Consider the following 23,233-nt stretch of genomic DNA (forward strand, 5'->3'; position numbering starts at 1 on the left):
TTACAATTTTCAGTGATGATTATGGATGAGGATGCATAAATCAAGGGTGCTTTACACCTTATAAGCTAAATTGACAAAGAGGAATTGAATCTGAAGTTTCGTTAGGACTAGAAAGTGCCAAAGTTACTCTGCGAACTCTAAGCATGGCAATAAACATTGGAAACAGTCAAAGTCAAGGCTATGTCTCCTTATAGTAATTTATTTTCACTACTTTTCAGTTAATTTTTGCCAGTAAATCCTATTGATGTTAGGTGTAAAAGAAGGTAAAGTGTACCAGCTATCTTTATATCTAGACCAACAAAAATTCTCCATGTTCCAGTAATTTTCCAAAAATTGTTAAAATGAATTGTTAAAATAGTGATGGTCTGCATCACTTGAGTGCTGACCTGTTTGGGCTTGATTCTAATTTTTTTTTCTTACAATCTAAATTTCTGGATTGGGCATATTACCAAAGACTTGCTGATGTGCAAAGTTAAATCTGCTTTTAGTTTTCCAACACTGTTAAAAAACTGTTTAGCCGTTGTATATATTAGCTACAGTTTGGCATATCTCTGTAATTTCCAGTAAGTTGGGTTATGTTCTTAATTCTTTTATGTGAGATCTTCTTACCTCCTAACTACTTTGAAATCTTTGATTTAAGATGAAATGTCTGTTTAGATGTATACTCTACCAGATATTGAGTTACTAGACACTTGTGAGAACTTTGATGATTGCAGTGGTGTCTACTACCTTTAAACTCTTATATATGCTTTTATATAACATTATATGTTATATATTTTTTTATATATAACATTATTTCATCTGTTCTCACAGGTGTTCTAATAGCATCCTTAAAATCTTGGGCTCCTCTTTTAATGAGCTATAAAGACATAATTATAGAATGGGCAAAAATTACGTAACAAAAGAAACTGAAATACCATATATATTTGTCATAAAAATTCTTTAAGCATTATTCAGCCACTGTCTCCCATTCAGCAATCCTGTATGCATAGAAACAAACCAGCTGCCTCTCATATGCCAGCTCAATTTTTCATTTTGGCCATGGAAGTGCTTTCCCACAACAGAAAAGCAAAGTTTTCAAGCACAGATGTTTGTGTAATTGTGATATAGTACAGTAAACACAGACAGTATGGAGTAGCCATCCATCATCTGTTATACTAATCTGTTGGTCTTGAGGAAGGTATAGAAAAAGCAAACAAAGCTGCGTAAAAGTAACTAATTATTTTTACATGTTAGAAATGCCATTTTTAAAAATTTTACTTCTGTTGTTGTGTTTTTAACCTATATTTTGATGCCCAAGTTGACAGTGCTGTGCAGAGATAGCTAAAACATAACAGCAGCTACTTGCTTCTGCTGATGGGAGAGCCCAATTAATGTAATTACACTAGTGTTGAATCCATAAGCTATATGTGATGTTGATGCAAGATAGGTCTTACTCCAGTGTGACTTACTCTAGTAATTCTACTCAAGTACTCTGTCAACTTCATATACTTATGCAGTGGGCTGAGACTTATATGGCTTCAGAACAGCTTCATGGATGCAGATATCCATCCACATAAATGGATCCCAGCTCTATTTCCTTAAATCGTTTTGTGTTTCTCAAGAAAGGACACAGGCTGTATGCTCCCAGATGATCTAAAACTTGTGCTTTAAGTCAGTATTGTTTTAACACCTCTTCTGAACAGAGAACCTTTCCTACACTGGAAACTTGAAAGGCAAGTACATGGGATCTGACTCCGGAATTTCCTGGATCCAAATAAATGGTAACACAGCGTGAGCAGAAACCCCCAAGTTTCTGAGGGTGACAGGCTTGTATACTGCATGAGATGAAGTATTAAACTTTTTTCAGGCTGGTGACCTTTTTCATTCTGGGGAGAGGGTGTAAAACCTGACATTTTTTCTCTGATCCCCTTTCACAAGAATAAAAAACCCTTTAATTGGATAAAGAGGAATGCTCTTTTTTGGTTTTGAAACATTCTACATTTGATTGCACAAACTAACTTAGAAAAATTGCTACAGGGCCAGAATGCCAGGATTTATCTGAAATTATGTAGAATTGGTTTCAATGTTTTTAAAAATAAGAGATGATATAAAGGTTTCACTATCTTTAGGTAGGCGCAAGTTACTTCTCACTGCTGGTAATTGTATCTGGTAATTATTGCCAGGGAAATAAAAAATGCCTCCTCTCTCTTTTGGTCATAGCTATGTCTTCCAATATGCCCCCTTAATGCTTCCTTTTTTCAGTCAGAGCTGTGTTCAGCATGGAAACACTCTGCACACTATCAGTATGCCCAACATGCATCAGTTTTATAAAGGTGTATCATTCATGAGCCACATGGAAACCCAAATTGTTGAAGGATATAAACACAGAGCGCATTAATATTCTTCAAGAAAAAATAAAATTATTTTGATATAAGACAACTTCTGGCAGGCTACCTTCTGTCCTTCCTGCAGTAAAATAATGGCTCACTTGGTTTTAATTTCAAACTGGTATGCTGGAAGTATCTATTTCAAAGATGAAGGAAAAGTAAGACAAAAAGAGATTGTTACTTTCCCCAAATCAGTTTGATTTCTGTCATTACAAAACAATACCTTTACAGAAGATGTCTTTGAAAACCAGCCAGCACTATGACAGATAAGTTATAGCTGGTCTGATTATTCATGCAGATATCAGCAGGTTATTCCAAGAGGGCTTTATTTCATATAGTTAAAGCTATTCTCTGAAAGAAACAGTAATCTTTTTGATGAGCATGGGGAACAATTTCTTCAATACCAGTCCAATTTATTTGGACCCTCTGATTGGTGCTTTCAGCTAGATATCTAAGCACAATATTAATTATTCATTAAGGTACTTGAATGGAGAATATTTGCATAGCCATACTGTCAGAATCGATGAGGCTTTGCATATGCACCAGAGGAATAGCTTTCAACTTAGTGCTAAAACTAGAGATGATACTAATAAAATTGTTAAAAAAATTATCTAAAAAGCCAACAATAATTTGAACTTTCTCGTAACTACAGCACATTTATTTTTATGGCACCCACATGTCCTATTGAAAGATCATGAAAATATTCTTCCTACAGCTGGTCATGGGGTATAGAATAAAAAAACCCCAAAACCTCAAGAACATTTATGTAATAAAAGGACATAATGGGGATAATAGTAAAAAGGAAGAAAGAGGGTTTGTGTGAGTGGGAGAAAAGAGAAAGCCTGGCATTTAATATACTTATATCCACTTGGAAACACACTGGTTTTATCGGAAATTGCAGTGTTCTCTCAATATATGCATAGGTGGGCAGAGAGTCATCTGGCTGCTAAAAGATTGGGATACTTCTCTTTGTGTGTGCATGTTAAGGTGCAGTTACTGCTAAAAAGGTAAATTAAAAAAAATAAAATTCAAGCATTTTAAAAAATTGTAAAAAGATCTGAAAATATCTTGGTGATTGGGAAAGCTGCAAAGTGGCTACACTATGACTTGGCTGCAGTTCCCACAGCTCTTTTTCAGATGAGGCAATCAGGCTGGAACTTGCTTGAACTTTTAACTTTCTCTTATTCCTTTCTCCCAGAACTTGAGCTGTGTAGGGGAGAAGCTCTTATTTCACACCACATAGAAACAGAAAGGAGTGACTTCAGGAGCCGTTGCCTGAGTCTCAAAGTATTTTCATTCACGTTCTCAGTATCCAGTCAAAGTAGCAATGCTCAGTTACTTGGAGTGAAGCGCTGACTGGTTCATACCTTGTAATATGGCATCCTTGCTAGCAGAGAAAGAAAGAATGTTCCAAGTTCTTGAGCTTAGGGGAGAACAGTGTCATAAATTTTGGTAAACATTGAACTAGAATTGGTTGGGTTGCCAAAAAGCAGGCTTAGCAGCCCCTGGAGTAGATAGCTAAAACTCTGATATGAGAGGTGAATTTTTACTCACAAGGACTTAATAATATTTGTAGGATAATCTTCAGAAAGTGCTGAGGGACATATAGGAAAAAAATGACCCCTTGCTAACTACTACTCAAGTAATTTCTTTTGCTAAAGCAATGTGGGATTTTAATGTTGCTGAAGTTCTGCCTTTGCAGTTACTCTAAAGGGGTTGTACTGCATGTACCTTCCTAGGATCTGATGGGAAATAGTGTTCTGGCCTGTGATCTCAGAAATGTCCTGTAGTCAAAGGGAGCATTGTAATGGAGATATGTCCCTTCCGTGGCTTATTTCTGCATAAAGGTGTTTTTCAGAGACCCCCTTTCCATATTGATATGAACAGAAGCGGAGGTGCTGCATGTATGACACGTCTGAGCCCCAAAGGTTATATAGCTTTCCTTGTTCAGAATTAAACCATGGGAAATGTCAACAGTGGATCAAGAACAGCATAGACCCTCTGTGATTTATTACATATCCACAGCAACTGATACCTGCAGTTCTATAGAGAGTCTCAAGATATTGTGGTTTTATTTAAAACTGAAGGTCTGAACTATAGAGTCACGTGAATATGTGACTTTCTTGCTTATTTTTAAACAAGGTGAACTTCAGGCCTTCATGGTAAACTTTAGCCATAATTATTACAAGCAGAAGGGAGGTTGTTTTTTAAAGCTTATCATTTTCAAGCCAATGCAGATAGATGCAGATGGCTGTATGGCATTGCATACTTAGAAAAGATTCTTTTACCTGCTTCTGTATGAATTTATATGCATGTCTATGAAGTGTAAACTTTTTTTTACTGAAAGCACAAAATTATACTGGAAGTCTTTTACTAAATATAAGGGATGAAAAGTAAGGAAATATTTACACAATAACTTCAGTGTTTATGCACTATGAATTTATTTTTAATTCTATTTTTAATCTTACTTCAACACCTTTTGAAAAAATAGTGAATTTGCAATACTAAAACCATTTGAAAACTAGAATATAGTACCACAACAATCTCAGGTCGGTTTTAGTACAATTCTATTGAATCTTAAAATGTGTGATTACACCAGAAAACCAATTTTAGTGCAGATCTATGGAGAAACCATTACAATATAAACTGAAATGTTGCCAAATCAATTATGCTTTCTTTATAAAAATGAACTAAATTAAACAGAAAATAATATGCTTAGGTAATGTTATAGTTCAGAGGCAAATCCAGAAATTAAAGTAATTCCTAGTTGAGTGGCACAGGGTTTTTAAACTAAGCTTTGTCATGTCTCAGGAATTGCAGAGAAAATATATTTGATGATGCAAGGTTTGGAAATTTCTTAATATGCCAAGATACAAAAGATCAGAGGTCAGATACTGCAGCAGGTCAACTTTAATTTCAAGTGTTCTTGTTTTTGTACATTTATCTAAAGTTTTCAGTCTCATGGAAGGAATTTGGATGTTCAATTTGCATTGTAACTAAGGGCAATCCAGCATCCCAATCCATTGAGAGTCTCTGAAAATATGATAATCTTATCTAAAATCTCATTTACTTTGTTTCTACCTTTAACAGTTCTATACACAACCTGGGTATTATTCAAATGCCCTTTAAAGCGAGCCTGACAATATTGGGATTCTGTTTCAACACAAGGGCTGAATATAATTGAAGACATTAGGAGAGAGAGAGACTGACTGTAATGAATGTTAGAAAAGGCATATATATATGTCCTGTGCTAGAATCGGAAGGTACCTAACAATGGAATTGGAAAAATGCAGTGCTACATTATAAGGGAATATGAATTTCATCAGTATTCATAACATATGCTGATATTCTATCAGTGAAATGCTGCTGTAAGCATCAGCCTATTTGCATGCAGAGCAATGCTCTCTTAAAAAGGAGAATAAATGAGGAGTTAGTCCTGATATGGGAAATGTTTCAGACTATTTCCTTACGGTCAAAATTCAGCAGCCTTGGTATTGTTGCTGATTTGCAAATTTTCAAAGAAATAACCATGAGATTAAGTAAGTAACCACAAATGTAATAAAAATAAATATTTCAAGGAAGTTTTGATAATCATTTGGGATTTCATCTGAATGCAGTATTAGACCTCAAAGTTGTTACACAGCGTGTCCTCTCCTTTTCTTTTCCTCTTGCCTTTCTCTCAACATAAAGTCTTTAGAAAACGTGACCTGCAAGGTCTTGCAAACAACCCAAAATATCCAAAAAGTGTTGGATTACCTCTACTTGGATTGGACAATTTAAGCTGAATTTATCTCTCTGATCCACATTGATTAAAGTGTACAAACCAGCTGTATTTCTGTTGCTTGTACAGATCCTACTGGCTACCCATCTATGCTTCTCTGAAGAGAAACAATTTTCTTAGACATTTCCTCATCCTTAACTTGTTTTTCCATTGGGTTTTTTGTTTGTTTGTTTGTTTGAGGCTAAAATTTACAGATATCTTGGACTGTGTGCAGGTATATTAGGGTAGAGTCATCCTTAGCTTTTACTCAGTCAACACTTTTAGATTAACTGCCTATAGTTCAAGGCTGTGCTGATTACGCTATGGTTGCTAACCCCACCTACTTCAAAATTCAAGATGAGCTTAACCTTCATGGTTGACTTCACCTATTAAAAGAGCTACAACTGCTATAGTTGAAATTGAATCTGGTATCAAAAGTCATCCAGATACCCGTTAGGTAATAGAAAAGTGTGAACCAAGTTTACCAGTGAGCGAAAGGCATATGCTTACATACAGATGCTACAGACCAATCCTTTAGCTTTAATAAAATGGTGCCGTAGGACAAAATCCACCACAAGTATCCAAAGACATGTGTCTGTAATAGTAGTGAGCAGCAATTTCAATGTTGCCTTTTGACTATGTGATAGAAACATTTGTAAAACTGGCATAATTTAACTGAGAAAAGGAATCGGTACACTTTTGCATATTGTTCATTCCACTTAATAGAGTGCACATAAAGGGTAGTAGATGAACTGAGGACATTAATATTATCCTTTAGCAAGATATTTTGTTGGAAATAATTCAGATTCTGTTGAGATAGTGTATATTTGCTTTAGTATGCTTTTTCCTTAGGAAGATTAAGTAGATTAGATAACTTTTTTTTTTTAACGGATGAGGTTAATGATTGCATATATGGAATTGAAGAGTTTTAAATTCTGTTATTAATCTAGGCAAAATGAGTATAATTTGACATGAGATCATTTGGCTATTTCTGTACAATTCTATACTGTATCTCCAAAGCTTACACTCGAACCTGGAACCTCAGAAGTGGAAATCTCCACATTTATGGAAACAGTGTGAATGTTGGAACACCCCAATGTTTTGTAGTTGTGGTTTGGTGAAATGTCAGTGTCCAAAAAGGTAAACATCCTGGATGAAGATCTTCATCAGAATGTTACTACTGCTTGAATTTGTAATTAATTTTACTGCTGCAAAATGTCAATATGAACCCTAGCTCCAGGTATGCTTCAAATCTAAATTCTCATTTAAATCTAACTTTCTCTGGATCTGTACTGCTTCCTTGACTGATCTGACATAACTATCAAATGTGGTTCAAATGTTTTGTGTTTAAAAGTACTTTGATTTGAGAAAAAAACAAAAGTGAAACTTTAGGAGGAAATACCTGCACTGAGCAGATTTCCTCTTTAAAACAATAAGATTTTCATTTAAATAAATGAAATATTTTTACAAATAAGAAAATATGTCTGGGCAGCCTGTACTCTGCAATTTCCACTAAGGATATAGTAGTCGTTATAATTAACAAATATTTCGTAACTAAAGATGGAGGAGTTAACCTCTGCAAATAGCATGGCATATTTTCAGATAAGTGCTTGGGACTTGCTGGAAAAAAAATGAAAGGTTAAAATAGTCTAGGCTGCAGCTAGAACAGTCAGTGTTTCCTTACAGATGACTTACACTTTCAAAATTACCCTATTTTTCCTTTCTCTTGGCAGAAGCTGAAGAAAACCACCCATTATTTAACTGAATGTTCAAGAGACCTTGGTTGTGACCTTTTAAATTAGTTTCTTCATCTGAAGAATCTGAGTTACATACTGAAAGCATGTTCCCCTAATAACTTTGCATAATGGTGCTGGTATGATTGTCTCTGACGATGCCTAAACCATTCTTGTTGTTGTTTCCAAAGCCAGCGCTGCTTTGGAACTTTCAGATAACATTTCCATGGCCAATTGACTTTATGCCATGATGCAGTATCAAGTTAAATAGGTTAATGATTTTCTGCATTTATTGTTATTGCTTTACAAGTACTTATCAGTATTTGAACAGAAGGAACTTAAAAGTCACAAATGCAGCTAGGAGTCAAAATATAGATGGGAAGGAGAGGATATTCAAGAAGGGTTCTCTGGTTTGTAGTACTGACTAGTACTCCATAATAGAATTTATCTAAAAGTTACCTCCTAATTAATGCTGCTGACTTGAAGACTGTCTATTCAGTTTGGTAGATATGCAGCATGATGGTGTTTCAAGGGACTATTCTACTGGTTCTCTGCAACAGTTAAGACAGTGTCTGCACTTCTATTATATAATCTTTTATTCCCTCTAAAAGTACACTACTAGGTAATATTGCAGCCTTTTTCTGTCAGGATCATTGTAACCTCCACAAGATTAGGGTTGTGTGCCTTCCTAGGTTACAGGACTCTCAGATTGTATAGATCTCTCAAGCCACTCATGCTGACATAGGTTAATTTTTTAGCTGCCATGGGAGATAATTTCCTGTTCCTTAAATCCATTTTATTCAAGCAAAATGGCCATGATTATGATCTTACTTGCTTACTTGCTGAAATTAGAAGGCATTATGGAGAAACAGATAGGAATTAGGAACTGTTTTATGATTTTAACAATATCAGTTTACTCTTAAAATAGTAAAACAAACCCAAATGGGAATCATGTGTGCTGTGCATTTTGCAACACATATATTCTCTTGAAATTATATGTGTGTTGAAATTAATGAATAATTACAAAAAGTTGTTTGCTTTTTTTTTTTTTAATATATATATGCAAGTAGCCCCTTGGCATTTAGTTTATTGTCATTTATCATTAAAAGTCTCCCTATAAAATATTTTGAGGTTTATCTCTTCCAGTCTTTTCTGTTGAAGCTGTTTGATGTTCTATGAATAATAATCTCTGGAGTCAGGTCTCTACTCACCTGCAGCACAGCTGAACTCCCTAAATGTCTGCACTTCTCTCTATGGTCCAATAAATATTTTATTAACCTCAGCCTCTGAGAGATGGGAGATCTGGGTTTGGTTCCCGTCTCCAGCGTCAAAAGAAAGGAATGTTTATTCTGTGGGTTTTGGAAATATGGCAAATACAGACAGTGGGTAGCAAAAGGGCCTGCCTGCCTAATGGATTTGGCTGTACAGGGAAGCTGGATGGTGGGTAACCTAGCCTATGAATACTGTTCTCATCCTTGGCATGGGAGAAACAATAACCAGCTTAGTACTGAGCAGCCTCAGGCGCTCTGTGCTTGTTCAGTGGCTGAAATCTAAAGGACTTTATTGGCAGAAACTAAAGTGAGGTAAGTGTGCCTCCAGGGTCTAACAAGGGTGTCAAGGGACTAAATTCTGCCTTTGTGCCTAAGCACTATAGGTGATGGCACAGAATGTCTCTCCTGTGATGTAATGTGATTAGCTGGTAGTGGAAAACTTTTCTAGGTTTATAGCACTATGTCAGGATTTGGTAGGAACGGTACTTTCTGGGTTGTTTTTTTTTGTTGGTGTGTCGTTGTCTGTGTGTGTCGTCCCGTCCCCCCCCCCCCCCCCAACTTGTCCTAATGCTTCACATCTGAGCATGGTATCTGAAAATGCTGTTGTGGTGCCAGGAGACATTTTACTTCCAGATTCTGTGTTAACATTTCTGGAAATATATTCTGCCAAAGGCAGTAATTAACATACTCGGGCAATCTACTGCACGCATCAGAGAGCTGAAACAGTTTGCTGTATTCATTTCCATGATTTAATGGGTCTGCCCAAAACCCTTGGAGGATGGTTAAATAGCTGCCTTTTGATTCTGGCTCTCGCTACTACTCCTTAGTAGACTGACTTTGTGTGTCAGTACTGCCTCCTCCTGGATGAATTTAATCTGAGGTAGAGGAAAGGCACGTACACAAACAAGTAACCCTGGGAGAAGCAAAGACATGACCACATGTGATACCACATCAGCTTGATTTGCCATGGATTACCTCCTCCCTTTCTAGACATGAAGAAGCTCTGTGGGCAGTAAGCCCGTCCTCTCATTTTTTTTGTTGTGTGAGAGCCTGTTTACAGGTATTAAGTAGTAGATGTGCTTTACATCTGTTCTTAGCTTAATCTTCAGTTTCTTGTCCATATCTCCACACCAAGAAGTGCATATTGATTACTGGTGGTCTAAAAATTACCCAGACAAAATAAGTCATATTGTATTTATAAATACAACCCTTTATAGAAAGTGTTTTCTCTCTCCTTGTGCAGAACACATCCTGCATTGGGAATTCTGAGAAAAGTATATAAGATCTGAACTGGATACAGGAAACTTGGACACAAACCTAACCAAGAAGCAAAATAGTTAAAGCATAACAATGGTCCTAGCCTGTTTCTGTTCCAAAGAAAAATGTTTTATCTTCATTTCTGGGTACTTGATTTTGTAGCTTTACTGATGTTCTTTCTTTTGTATAACTTTGTATAATTTATTTTCCTTGCCTAGAAAAATGTTATGATAGGGTCTCTGATTGTCCATGTATTACACTGAAAAATGTAGGGGCACAATGTTATATTTTTACATTAACACTTGCGTTAGTGCTCCTCTTTCTGATCCTGTGTTAGTCAATTTAAGACTGTGTTGCCAGCGAGACAGGAAGTCCCGTCCTGTCCTCTCCACCATCTATCTCTGGCTGCAGATTCCTGTCTACTTCCCTTGCGCTAGCCTTAGTATTTGTACGGCTGCTCAGTATGTCAAATCAGCACTCTGACAGATGGTTTTTTTCTTATTTCATTTTTGGACTGACCGCAGTCAGCTATGATGCTGTATCCTGAATGATCTGTATTTAAGTAAGAGTTAAAACTTGTCTTCAACCCATTTACAGGAAATCTGCAGTTGATCACCCCTCATTCTTAATCTAAAAGGCAAAGAGAAACCTTCAGGTACTAGATATAAGGCTTAGTCAGCAATTTTCCTCTCCCTCCTTGGTGGGCAGTTTTTTAAGGAAGCTACTCAAGGAAAGCAACCAGAAGGGGATGTAGAAATCTAACCTAAGACAGGGAGAGAGTTTTTAAAATGGCAGAAAGGACAGCCTGGTTCCTGGATTACAGATGAGGAATCCATCTCTGAGACTTCACAACTGAGATCAGTGACAAAATTATGGTGTTGGTTTCTCAAGATTGTTTGTACAGTTAAAGTGCTGTGAGAGCTGGACCCAGTCTCCTAGTTGGAAAGTGTGTGAAGCAACTCCACTCCAGGAATATGTCTGTTCCTGGCTAGCTGAAGGGGTGATTCATCAGGGTTTGGGAAGCAGCCAGACTTCATGAGCAGGAAGACCCCTGTGGTGCACTAACCTGTGACAGCCTCAAAGGGTCACTCATTCTAAAAGAAGCAAGAAGGGATACACCTTCCTTGCACTTTGCCTTGAAATCCTTCTCCTTCAAATGCAAACCAACATCAGTATCCTCACGTCAGGTGCACTTTGAGCTTGGAGAAATTTGGTGTGACTTTGCTGAAACTGCATTCTGAACACACTAGCAGCAATAAATATATTTGGCAGTATACAACCCTGAATGGCAACTGACAGTTGAATTTGTATCCTAAATATACATTGCTGAGCTCTTTAATGACACATGCTTACCTGTCAAGAGATTCCACTGTCTTGTGAGCCTGTGATGCATCAACTGAGGTCATAACTGGATCTGTCTATAAGTCAGCTAGCTGAGCTTGCCAAAATTATGCTGCTATAAATGAAGGGGGTGCCTTTCATTTGGGGACAGTCACTTAGTATTCTCGCTTCCGATTGGGTCAGTATAAGAAATTTTTCATTCTCATAGGAAAACTATGATTAATAAGTTCTCACAATAAATGAAAAATGAAATTTTATCCACTATTTCTTACTAAAACAGGTGCACTGGGTAATTAATTAACAGTATGTGATACCCAGAGTAACACAAATTAAGTTTGCGTAACTTTCAATTCTGCAAAGAAGAAAGCCCTGATACAGAAGTCCAGAACTGTTAACAAAGTTTGGAGAAACAGTTCTTGCTGTTAAATTGCAACTTTTCATAAATCTGTTCTTTCAGAAGAAATGCAAAAGTAAAAAATTGAAAGCAGGAAGAACTTTTTGACTAAAAAGGTAATCTTGCAGATTGGTTGATCAAACAATCTCTGACAAGACACTGCATTGTGATAACATTCAGAGACTAAGTATATGAAAGAAGACAGAATTACCTTTTGTTAGAGAAAGTAAAAGACAGTACGGAAAGACAGAATTCTGTGTGGAGAGCATTCACCAAGAGAATCCCAAATACTAGAGAAAAGAGTGGGATAAGCAGAGTTCATGTTCAAAGTGTCCTAACTTTTTGCTCCTCAGGGAAAAAAAAAACCCTCTCAAATTATCCTAACCAATGGTGCTGTTCATACTCTGGAAAAAACTTATAATGAGGCAATGTTTGGCAATGAGAAGAAGTTTGAAGAGCTACAATAGATCACATTACCTTGCAGAAGCTTGCATATGTTGGTAGAGCGTGCACAGGTTAGTTAAGGGCTTAATGATGACTTCTTCAGCTCAGAGGAATTTCTCCATTATATCAATGGACACCATTGTAGCAGGTGATGAATAGACTACCAGTCTGAACGTAAATGGGACAGTTGTTAGCTTTAAATTGGACGTAAGTGCTGAAGTGAAATATTGTGCCAGAAATTATGCTGTTGGAATTCTAAAGAAAAAAAAATACATTAGAAGTTGAACGAATGAAACCCAAGACTTGGGCCTTGACTAAGACTATAATGAAAGAACTATGTGAAAAAACATAAAAAATAGGAAATTAAATATTATAATAGCATCTTATTGACTAAAAATATATATGGAAACTGTCAGTGTGATCATAATGGCAGTCTTTGGAACAGAAAGGTACAAGACAACTGAGAGAGAGTTTGAGGACATTTTCAGGAGATAGGGAAGCTTCCACAAGAATATAGGAGTGATCTAAATCAGCCCATTCCACACTTCATTCTTTTTGCAAGGGTGAAAAGATCTTGAAAACCTCCTATATTGAGAATTGAAGGAGGAATAGAAGAAAGGCCTAACTTCCTGGGAAGACTGCCATGGAAAGTATACCCCATCAATTATCTGAGTGCTGATTAATTGATGAACATCACAGTTGTCACTTTTGCCTCTGAAGTGTTCTTTTGGATAAATGAAAGAGTAAAAGATAACCTTCAGCCTTTTAAGCTAAGATATCATAGGCTTTTTGAGCAGAAAAATTTGGTATATGCCTTGGCATCCAGTCTTTTTGGAAACCAACCATCAGTCCTGTAAAATCCTTATTACCAGCAAAGCATTGGGGAAAGTCCTCTTAATTACCTCCATCTCCACAAGATACTACCATGATACTAGTTCCTTTTCAGCTGACCTGCAGGACAGAAGACATGAATCTGGAAGATGAAGTATATCTACTTGTTCTTAGAAAAAGATAAATTAGCTATGAATATTTTGCTACCTATCTTTGCAGCATTTGATACAGACAGCCATAGATTCCTGCTATCCTCAGGTGTATGACAAGAAAATGTCTTTCTCATTGTGTTGAATATGAGTCCTTATAACAGACACATTTATTGCCAGGATATCTTAATGCTTAGTCTCTGATCTTTTTTTTCAACCAATAGGGTTCCATTCTTGCTTGGCTACAGATAAAAGATTAAACACTGTTTATGAAGTTTAGCCTTCCTCTATAGGATGCTCTGAGTTCCAGAATAATACATTCTTCTAGTGCGTGCTTCAGATTGAGCAATGTATGCAAGCAGAATGAGTTAACAGAAGATGGAGAAGCATCCCTTCATCCTGCAGTTGGAACTATGGCTTTTCATTACCTTACAAGTCTCCCTGCAGTAGGAAAAAATGGTATTGCTTATGGACTGCTAACATCTTTGGCCATATGGATGTGGGCAACACACTGAAACGAATATTTTCTTAACAACATATGATCGTAACTTTGAAGAATGCTCTTTGCCACATACAAACCTAAAGTTTCCCTATAAATAAGTGAAGAAACCATTTTATATGTATTTCTGTATAATATTTTTTGGCAATATTTGCATACAGACTATATTTTATGATTTACACATAGTTAGGAGATATAGTATCTGCATGAAATCTATATTTACAATAAATTTAAGATGTGCATCTCCAAACATTTGTTTTTCTGTGCATCAGTTGGTATATTTTCTTCATTCATATTAGGGGGAAGTATTTCAGTTGTGTGATCAAAATTTGCTGAACTGTGGTTTATAGCAGACAATTAACAGCTGTTAAATAGGATTATTGCAGGCTGTTATCTTCACGTAGCATCGATTCAAATGCTAATTTCACTCAATTTACAGCTCATAAGGCCACCCTACTGCCAGGTACACTGTACTTATGGTGAATGACAAAATATATCTGAAAAGAATATAACCAATTTAAAATACGTATCAGCTGGTTTTCAGCTCCTTGACACAGGTCAGAATTCAAGAGTGGAATGTTATGCCTATAAGGAAGAGGTGGAGTCAGGCCTAGTCCAACAGAACTGTGAGAAAGTGACATTTCCTAACGTTTCTTTGGCTGTGATTATAAATATAATTTTGGTAATGACAGCAAATCATGCTTTTCACCTATTGATTTTTTCATCTCTTGAAGAATGCTATTCCTGCTTGGAGATATGGTAGAATAAAAGTCATCTTTGAGTGATGTGCTATGTCTAAATGATGCACATCTGAAGAACTGCAGTTTAAAATTCAAAACACACCTTTTTCATGTGAAGTTAATTATAATTTCCTTCTCTCTAGCAACCTTCTCCTCCTCTCATATTTCAGATATGGCCGACAGTAGATGCTTCACTCTTACCAGGTTAACTTCAGGATGCAATAATTTTCTAAGGTTTGCTGTTGGGACAATGTTGTCATGAGAGGGAATATTCCCCTTCTTGCCCTTTACCATGTATTTCCACTGTCAGCCTTCGGCTGGCAGTAGCAGTCACACATATTGATCCAATCTGACAGGAAAATAACGCATCAGAAAGGCACTTCTGGTGAAATAGGTCCCTGCCTTAGGTCTCTATGCAGCCAGCAGGCAGTCAACAAGAACGTATGGTGGTTGGACACTGGGATTGCTATTTTGGAACTGTACAGGCCTAGACTGGCCCCTCAGAACCAGCTGGAAAGCTATACCCTTAAGCTGTGATTTCTCATTAAATTTTGTTTCATCTTTACAGGCAGCAAACATGGTCCCTTGGTACCCACACTAAGATCTTGGCAATTGTTCTTTGACTGCTTCTACAGAAAGGAGAACTGGGTATTTTAAAGGAGAGTTTGCTAAGTTTATGCAGATATATTATATATAAACAATTCTTCTTATTCTTACCTCTAGGTTTATGAAGGCAGCAAGATACTTGTAAAAGGTATTTCTCTGGGTTTGACTTCTATCCTGTTGTCCCTGTTGTTTGGTAAATTTATACATTTACAGGTTAGTTAATACTGTCAAATGTTGTATGAGGAGAATTTTAACTACTCTGATTAAGAATGAAAGGAAGAAAGAAAAAATATTGCCTTGCACTTTCAGTTTACTGTTGTCTCACATTGTCTATGGGGAAAATCATCTTTCATATTTAAACAAACAAACAAACAAACAAAAAATATGTATAAAGTAATAAGCTTACTGCTACTGCAGTGAAAGGCCATGTAATAAAATAGGATATATCATATATTATATTCAGTCTAATTCTTCTTCTGATTAACAACTTGTAAGGTATGCATTCGACATTCTATAGTTAAAGTTTAGACTTGATTTTCTAACGAAATCCTTGACAATAGTTATAGTAAGTGAAAATATTAAACCCAATTTTATTTTCAATAGCCTTGTAAATTACAGCAATATTCTTTCAAGTAATGCTTCTCAGATTCTTCCTAAGTTTTGTTTAAGTGGGACACAACAGGGGAAATTAAAAGCTTATCTTGTTGCATAAAATAGTAATAAAAATTGAATGAAGTATCACTGGAAACTGTCAGATCTCCAGTTTAAATAAACATAATCAATCACGTCAGCATGATGTTTTCTTCACCACATAGGCAGCAATGCATTGTTCTTAATTACATCCAGATTTGCAACATAGGAGAATTAATGACTAAGAGATTAAAGTTGCTAGTTAATGCTCAGAAAGTCTTATTAGGATAAAGGGTTTAAGATCTTGTTTTCATATGGATTGAGTTTTATTGTGGTCTTGTGCTAGTGTGTCTTACACTTGCATTACAGTGTTCATCTATTTTCAGTACAATGGTAAAGTAAAACATATTGTTTTGTGGACTTTCAACAGTTAAGAACTGAAACACAACAAGGGATGATAAATGTCTGGCTGTCTGATTATAACTACTATAAAGTAATATATTCAATGTACAATTTTGCAGAAATAAATTTTGTTTCTTACTTGCTCTGCAGAGTAACAAACAGTTATGTTGAATAAAAATTATTTTAAAGTAGCCTGTGGTTTAGAGGACATATAAATAATCATATGTTTTAGGATGGTGCCACTTGTTAGGCACAAGAGGTAGGTAAATTGTTATTAAACCAACAATTGTCTGATAAATTAAGCCTGTTTTCTATTCATGAAATATCCAAAAGCAGACTTTGATTTTGATTGTTTGTAATAATTTGAAAACCACTTTCTTGCCTCTGTGGATTGATTGTTAAGTGTTTGCTTTATTTAAAAGCTACTTTTTATTTATAACAAGTGACCACTTATGGTAAGGCTCATTTATTTTCCTCTGCTTGTGGAAGACAGAAACTTTTTACACTAAAGAGGAGCAAAATTTTTACTAATGACAGATAGCCATACTCCTCTCCAAGTCCCCCTTTCATGTCTGAAATAGGAAATGAAGAATAGCTACTCTCCTGTATGTTCTGAACAAAAACTTCCTCACATCTGCACTCCTGGTGAAACAAACAAATCAAAGTTCAGGTACAGCTGAATAAAAATGTTTGGGAACTGACCAGAAGACTTGCAGATAATTGTTTCCTATATTAATCTCAGTCTTACTGTTAACTCCACAGGGCTTATCAATGTTTCCATTGAAGTCATCTGAACTTTCATTTAAGATAAATCCTTGAAAACAGAGCCTCCATGGGAGTGGCTCATAGCCTGATCAAGTGTCTCTTGGAGATAATGGCAATCCTGCAAAGACCTTTGGCAAAGGCTGTGTATAGAGGAGTAGCACGTGGCGCTTAACCCATCTTGACACAGGCAAAAATAGCTGTCTTGGAATACAGTTCATATTCTTGTGCCTTTTTGAGTGAAATCTTGTCCTCCGTTGGTTTTGGAGCTCAGTACAAAATTCTAACGAAAACTTTGAGGGCCTAGAGCCTGCCTTCAGTTATTTGTGCATGGGTCCCATTGACTTAGTAGTCTTTGAAGTTCTAGCCTTTCTTAATGTGCAAGTCAGACTTTATTACTGGAATAGGCAGAAAAGCTCTAGCAGCAAAGACTTGTAGAGAAAATACTGTATGCTTTAGCACCATAAAAAGCTCTAAAACCTTTTTGAACCAATGGAGAAAGTAATAAATACAGCTCCACATAACTTTAGCTGCCTCTTCAATCTGCAAGCAAAGACACCTTTCACTCAAACAAGCAATATAGATACAGTGCACATAAGCTTATACTCAGTACTAGGTTCCGTGATTGCTAAGAGCTATGCTGTAGGCAAAACAGCTGGGGTGTGAGGAAGTCATCTTTTGATCTAATCAGAACTGCAGCAATATGATTCTGTCAGCATTAACTCTAAGTGTAATTAGAAATGTTACATTGTATGTTTTTGCATTAGGTGGCGTATGGCACAGTACATTGCGAAAATAGCAATTGAAAACACTGTAACAGTATAGAGGCAGAGGGGAGGAACAATGCTGGCAGTGAGGGCATGAGACAAAGCTACTAGAAGTCTGGATTCATGCTTGTTCTTTGACCCGTGTAATTAAAAAAAAATCTCATATTTTAATATGTAATTAATGGGAATGATTAGTGTTTTTTCTTTACTTGGAAACATCTATTTGAAACTTGTCAGAACAGTGATTATTTCCGTTACATGTTTGTACAGATCTGAAAAAAGACAGGGTCATGCTACTGTAATTTCAAAATTAGAAGACATTCTTTGTTAGAGACATTAAACAGAATCCTTGAAAGAATGCATATTGCATGTTATAGTAATAGCTGTCAGAGTAAAGATTAAGGATGGAATTCCAACTCAGTTGACTTTATTGTCAAAGCTTCCAATGATTTCAAGGTGGCCAAGATTTCAGTCTGCATATTTCAGAAGTGTCCTGAAGAACACCTCAGACTGTCATCACAAAATTAATAGAGGTGTTCTATGTCCTATTGGTGAATGAAGGCCACAGACACTTTCACTTTTATTTGTATTTATGTGATAAAAGTGCATATTGTATAGATCAGTAATGACTATGATTAACCAATTTATCTTTGTTTCTTATACAAATGGTTCTTTTTCTGTGCATGGGAGTCCAGAATTCAAAATAGAAGTTAAATAAGAAAGGACATGGTATGACTGCAATCATAGAAAAAGCACACTGTAATTTATCAGCAAAACATCTTTGTGCCAAGATCTGGGCCATTTGTGTTGAAATTCATTAATAAAGTGGAATTGATATGGCAGTATAACAATCATGTAATATACACGTTCAGGCTCATGCTTATTTTAGGAACAGCCAATAAAAAATAATGGAGTAGTAAAAAAGTATTTTTTTCTTGGTTAAAGAATTTTAGAATAGTTGTAAGTGGATTTGTCTGGTTTTACGGTGTCTAGGGATGTTGGATAAGGTGGGGAGATTTTGTTTAGGAAGAGTTTCTTCTTTACCAGAAATTATTCTAAAGAGCCAAACAACAGGCATCTGCCATCAACACATCCAGAAAGTCTTATCAATGTTCTTTATTTATTGTATCTATGGCTCTTGTGTGGTGGGTTGACCCTGGCTGAATGCCAGGTGCTCACCAAAGGTGCTCCATCACTCCCCCTCCTCAACTGGACAGGGGAGAGAAAATATGACAAAGGCTCGTGGACTGAGATAAGGACAGGGAGAGATCACTCACTAATTGCCGTCATGGTCAAAACAGACTTGACTTGGAGAAAATTAACTTATTTATTACCAATCAACCAGAGTAGGGTAATGAGAAATAAACCCAAATCTTAAAATCACCTTCCCTCCACCCTTCCCTTCTTCCTGGGCACAGTTTCACTCCCAATTTTCTCTACCTCCTCCTCCCTTCAGCGTCACAGGGGGATGGGGAATGGGGGTTGCAGTCAGCTCATCACATTGTCTCTGCTGCTCCTTCCTCCTCAGGGGGAGGAGTCCTCAGTCTTCCCCTGCTCCAGCGTGGGGTCCCTCCCACAGGAGACAGTCCTTCATGAACTTCTCCAACATGGGTCCTTCCCATGGGCTACAGCTCTTCACAAACTGCTCCAGCATGGGTCCCTTCCACGGGGTGCAGTCCTTCAGGAGCACACTGCTCCAGCGTGGTCCCCCGTGGGATCACAAGTCCTGCCAGCAAACCTGCTCCAGCGTGGGCTCCTGTCTCCACGGGTCCACAGGTCCTGCCAGGAACGTGCTCCAGAGAGTGGGCTTCCCACAGGGTCACAGCCTCCTTTGGGCATCCACCTGCTCTGGCGTGGGGTACTCCATGGGCTGCAGGTGGAGATCTGCTCCACCGTGGACTTCCATGGACTGCAGGGGGACAGCCTGCCTCACTATTGTCTTCTCCACGGGCTGCAGGGGAATCTCTGCTCCGCCACCTGAAGCATCTCCTCCCCCTCCTTCTTCACTGACCTTGGTGTCTGCAGGGTTGTTTCTCTCATGAGTTCTCACTCCTCTCTCCAGATGCGGTTTCTGTTCTGCAGCAACTTTTTTCCCTCCTTAAATCTGTTCTCCCAGAGGCACTACCACTATCGCTGATGGGCTTGGCCTTGGCCTGTGGCAGGTCCATCTTGAAGCCAGCTGGCATTGGCTCTATTTGACACAGGGGAAACTTCTAGCAGCTTCTCACTGAAGCCACCCCATAGTCCCCCCGCTACCAAAACCTTACCATGCAAACCCAATACACTCTTGCTACACCATGCACAGGTATGTAGGCAGAAGTCTGTGTTCGTGTTCGATAACCACACATTGCATATCCAAACTGTGGCCCTAGTTGCACTGTGCATCAGTATACAGTCAAAGATGCAGTGTTCATTCCTAGTGCTTTGGACACTGCATTCAGGATTGTTGCATGCTGGAACCGTGTAGTGTCTGTTGGTACTGCAATTACTCAAGGGATTTTGCTTGTAAGCAAAGGAAGATATAACCATAGAACATGAAGCTCCAAACTTCTCTTTTACCAATTGTTTTTCAGAAGCTTCTTAATGTAGAGCGACAAAGCTTTAATTCACTATAATTTTTTAAAATTTCTCACAGAGGTGCCTGACCTCTGACCAACGGTTTAACTGGTTTTTGGAAGATTAAGCAGAAATCAGGTTTGAATTTGAACTACTAGCTATCATGTCATCAGCATTTAATATCACTATGATAGCACAGAGAAAGAAAAATAATAGAAAGCCAAGAACTGAAAAAAAAAGAATGCACTGAAACAAGGGAAATATAATTTGTAAGTAGCATTGTGGATTTTTCTCTTCTTTCTGGATCCATTCACACTCAATAAAGCAAATGGCGTATGAAAGTATCAGCAGTGATTCATATGGCGTTGTATGTAGCTGGTTTGAGAGTGCTGGATGATGTATTTGCTATTTATGTAGTCAACAGACAGAGTTCTAGGAAGCTTTTAAAGTGGTTAAGAGACAAGGAATGATTTGCCTTTTCACTAATGACTACCAGTGTCTTATGTAGCAGCTTCAGCACTCAGGCAAATGGACTAATCTCATTCGTTCCTTTCAGAGTCTTAATATTAGGTTGTCTGGAAAGTATAAATTATTCTTATGCAGGAAGACCCAGGAAAAAATAAACTAAAACAAGTATTAAAATAACTTTGTTAATGTTAGAAATAGGCAAAAAATGAAAGTCTGGAGAGGCTGGCAGTTCAGATGTCAGCACCAAAGGACTGAACAAAAATCCAAGCCCCAAATTCTTTCAAATTTTACAAAAATCTAGAACCAAATATGATTTGAACCAGTCTTCAGCCAGCTGCATAATTGCTTAAATAACCAAGACTAGTCTAGAAATGAATGTCTGTTAAATAACCCAAACCAACCAACCAACCAACAAACAAACCTCAAAACATTTATTTATATTGCTTCAGTGAATTGGAAGTATTTGGTTATGATGTCTGTAAATTTTCAAAATTTGAACTCAGTGTTTTTATATGAATTTAAAATTTTATGGTTTTCAGTGTATCAAATGACACTATAGGTGGTAATTTCTTCCTGTTTTGTCCAATTTTCATCTTTATAACATGTGAAAGCTAATTCACTGCCTTTAGAGAAAGTGAAAGGCAGACAAATTATAAGCTTATTTTTCAAAGATGAAGTTTTGGAAAATTGCACAGTAAGGAAAAAGGAGAAAAAAAAGATAAGTTTTAATTATTAGTACTTTCAAAGAAACCTTTTGGTCAGATCTAGTCAGATAATTAATCTTTGTTAGTTGTTGCTTTGAAACACTAGAAATAAAGAAGCTTGTCCTTGTGTCTTGGGAGAAAATTCACCCTGAAGTTTTTTCATATGTCACTCTTGCTCTCGTAGGTGAAATAGCTTATTTTTGTGCTTTCACATGCTTGGATTTCAGTCTTCTCAGAGGGGTTTATGAGAAGCAGAATGTGTGATAGGTAGTTGGCTGGTAAAAAATGAGAAAGGAAAGGCCTAAACCTTTGTCCTGGTTTCAGCTGGGGTAGAGTTAATTGTCTTCCTAGTAGCTGGTACAGTGCTATGTTTTGAGTTGGGTATGAGAAGAATGTTGATAACACACTGATGTTTTCAGTTGTTGCTAAGTAGTGTTTAGACTAAAGTCAAGGATTCTTCATCTTCTCATGCCCAGCCAGCGAGAAGGCTGGAGGGGCACAAGAAGTTGGGAGGGGACACAGCCAGGGCAGCTGACCCAAACTGGCCAAAGGAATTTTCCATACCATGTGATATCATGCCCAATATATAAACTGAGGGGAGCTGGCCTGGGGGGGGGGAATCACCGCTCAGGGACTAACTGGGCATCGTTGGTCGGTGGGTGGTGAGCAATTGCATTGTGCATCACTTGCATATTCCAATCCTTTTATTATTACTATTGTCATTTTATTAGTGTTACCATTATCATTATTATTTTCTGTTCTATTATTTTCTGTTCTATTAAACTGTTCTTAACCCACAAGTTTTACTTTTTTTTTTTTTTTTTTTTTTTTCTGATTCCCTTCCCCATCCCACTGGGTGGGGGCAAGTGAGTGAGCAGCTGCGTGGTGCTTAGTTGCTGGCTGGGGTTAAACCACAACAACCTTGCTTTAAATGTTGAAGACTTAGAAATTTCTCTGTCTCAAAATAGTGCATGCCAAAGCATCAATACTTTACTTTGTAAGTAATATTGTGCCAGAGAACTCTTCTGAATTGAAAAAGTTATCTGAGGAAGATCAGTGTACTTTTTGGAAAAAAAAAATAATTTAGTAAATAAAACCCCAAAATTGCTTAAGATTCAGGCTCAAATTGATAGTTTATTAAAAAAAATAGATTTAGTAAATGATGGAATGTCCTCATTTCTAAATGAAATGTTTTATTTTGGAAAAGCTGAAAGCATTATAACTTTTGTGAAAGTTTCCACAAATCTTTTTGTATCGGATCTGACTTAAATTTTCCCGAAAGTGACAACTGTGGTGGGGAAAAAAGGGGACAGGGTCTTTTACTATCTTAAACCTCATTGGAAGTTCATCCCAAGAATAAAAAAACTGCAACAGTGTAGTTGACCTGAAATTTTTTTTCTTCTAAAAGCCTGCAAGTTTCCTTGCTATTTTAGGGTGACCTGATTTTTCTATTTGTATGTGTGAAAGACAGGGATTCACCCCTGAAACTGAAAACTCATAATTGTAAAGTTCTCACCTTTGTGTGCCCTTGCCCTTCATTAGGCCGCTTG

The sequence above is a fragment of the Haliaeetus albicilla genome, chromosome 12, assembly GCF_947461875.1.
Source record: "Haliaeetus albicilla chromosome 12, bHalAlb1.1, whole genome shotgun sequence".
In the NCBI taxonomy this organism is placed as follows: domain Eukaryota; kingdom Metazoa; phylum Chordata; class Aves; order Accipitriformes; family Accipitridae; genus Haliaeetus; species Haliaeetus albicilla.